This window comes from Dama dama, chromosome X (assembly GCF_033118175.1).
Source record: "Dama dama isolate Ldn47 chromosome X, ASM3311817v1, whole genome shotgun sequence".
NCBI lineage: Eukaryota > Metazoa > Chordata > Mammalia > Artiodactyla > Cervidae > Dama > Dama dama.
In genome coordinates, this window is record NC_083714.1 from 99,284,187 (window position 1) to 99,287,160 (window position 2,974).

The window sequence follows — 2,974 nt, forward strand, 5'->3', positions numbered from 1 at the left end:
TCCATGCCCACAGACATGCCCAGCTCAGGCTCCCAGGGATACGTGTGTCCTGACACCCAGGATCAGCCCCATGTGTGCACTTGGTCAATCACACTGGCAAATACCAAGCACCTGGGGTATATAAACACAGATGCTGGACACACAAGCCTGGGCCAACGGGGTCCCCTGCACCTGTATACTTACACACAGCCACGCGTGTGCACCCTGGGGTATACACTTACACACAGACATAGAAACACTCAGGCTTGCACCTGTGGCAGTAGGGGTTTGAACTCAGACTCTCAGTCATAAGCACATCCTCATCCATGTACACAATTGTTTTTCACAAGCATCCTGGGCAGGGTACAGGCCCCTGTGTCCCTACTGGGCTCATCAGTACCCTAGCATCTCCATGAAAATGCACACTTGCACCTGTGTAATGCACATGCACACCGACACCCAAACCAGCAAATCCTGAGTGCACTGCATACCACGTATGTGTGCATGTGTGAACACTATAAATGTGCACTCCAAGGCATAGGCACACCCGGCACATTTGCATATAACTTCATATATGCTGGAATGCACAGGTGTGCACACACACATACATGCAGGCACATGCACCCAATTACCCACAGAAGCTTTCATTCACCACCTCCTGTCTGGCAGGTAATTACTTTCAGCTCCTGGGTCTGGCAGAACTTTCTCATGAGATGAGGGCTGTGACTGATGATCCACCTCAGCTTTCACCAGCTCCTGCCTTCTAGAGGGATTCAGACATTTGTCCTTAACCTCGGGCTGCCACCCAGCCTGAGATAACACCATTACAGCTACTCCCCCAAACCACAGCACCAGTGGCTCTAAACTGCGTATGTATTCCTTGGGAGAACAGCCTGGAATGAACCAGGTGTGGGTGGGGCTTTAGAAGGAAACGTACAGCAGTTCTAAAACCTCCCCAAATAATTCTTACCCATCTTGCAGTGTGGCTGTGGGTGTCTTGTGGATTCAGTTCAGTTCAGTTGCTCAGTTGTGTCCAACTCTTTGTGACCCCATGGACTGCAGCACACCAGGCTTCTCTGTCCATCACCAACTCCCAGAGCTCGCTCAGACTCATGCCCATTGAATCGGTGATGCTATCCAACCATCTCATCCTCTGTCATCCCCTTTTCCTCCTGCCCCCAATCCCTCCCAGCATCAGGGTCTTTTCCAAGGAATCAGTTTTTCGCATCAGGCGGCCAAAGTACTGGAGTTTCGGCTTCAGCATCAGTCCTTCCAATGAATATTCAGGACTGATTTCCTTTAGGATTGACTGGTTTGATCTCCTTGCAGCCCAAGGGACTCTCAAGAGTTTTCTCCAACACCACAGTTCAAAAGCATCAATTTCTCAGTGCTCAGCTTTCTTTATAGTCCAACTCTCACATCCATACATGACTACTGGAAAAACCATAGCTTTGACTAGACGGACCTTTGTTGGCAAAGTAATGTCTCTGCTTTTTAATATGCTGTCTAGGTTGGTCATAACTTTCCTTCCAAGGAGCAAGCATCTTTTAATTTCATGGCTGCAGTCACCACCTGCAGTGATTTTTGGAGCCCCCCAAAATAAAGTCAGCCACTGTTTCCATTGTTTCCCCATCTAGTTCCCATGAAGTAATGGGACCAGATGCCATGATCTTAGTTTTCTGAAAGTTGAGTTTTAAGCCAACTTTTTCACTCTCCTCTTTCACTTTCATCAAGAGGCTCTTTAATTCTTTGCTTTCTGCCATAAAGGTGGTGTCATCTGCATATCTAAGGTTATTGATATTTCTCCTGGAAATCTTGATTCCAGCTTGTGCTTTATCCAGTCCAGCATTTCGTATAATGTACTATGCATGGAGTTAAATAACCAGGGTGACAATATACAGCCTTGACGTACTCCTTTCCCAATTGGGAACCAGTCTGTTGTTCTATGTCCGGTTCTAACTGTTGCTTCTTGACCTGCATACAGATTTCTCAGGAGGCAGGTAAGGTGGTCTGGTATTCCCACCTCTTGAAGAATTTTCCAGAGTTTATTGTGATCTACACAGTCAAAGCCTTTGGCATAATCAATAAAGCAAAAGTAGTTGTTTTTCTGGAACTCTCTTGCTTTTTCGATGATCCAATGGATGTTGGCAATTTGATCTATGATTCCTCTGCATTTTCTAAATCCAGCTTGAACATCTATCTGGAAGTTCACAGTTCATGTACTGTTGAAATCTGGCTTGGAGAATCTTGAGTATTACTTTGCTAGCATGTGAGATGAGTGCAATTGTGTGGTAGTTTGAACATTCTTTGGCAGTGCCTTTCTTTGTGATTGGATTGAAAACTGACCTTTTCCAGTCCCGTGGCCACTGCTGAGTTTTCCAAATTTGCTGGCATATTGAGCACAGCACTTTCACAGCATCATCTTTTAGGATTTGAATTAGCTCAACTGGAATTCCATCACCTCCACTAGCTTTTCTGGTTGTGATGCTTCCTAAGGCCCACTTGACTTCGCATTCCAGGATGTCTGGCTCTAGGTGAGTGATCACGTCATCGTGGTTATGTGGGTCATGAAGATCTTTTTTGTATAGTTCTTCTGTTCTTCTGTGTATTCTTGTCATCTCTTCTTAGAATACCTCTGGTTAAGGAAGCTTCCATAAGCCTCTTATCCTTATCTCTCAGAGGGAAGACAGAATGAAAACCACAGTGACAGAAAACTAATCAAACTGATCACATGGACCACAGCCTTGTCTAACTCAATGAAACTATGAGCCATGCCATGTAGGGCCACCCAAGACGGACAGGTCATGGTGGAGAGTTCTGACAAAATGTGGTCCTCTCGAGAAGGAAATGGCAAACCACTTCAGTATTCTTGCCTTGAGAACCCCATGAACAGTATGAAAAGGCAAAAAGACATGACACTGAGAGATGAATTCCCCAGGTTGGTAGGTGCCCAATATGCTACTGGAGAAGAGTGGAGAAATAACTCCAGAAAGAA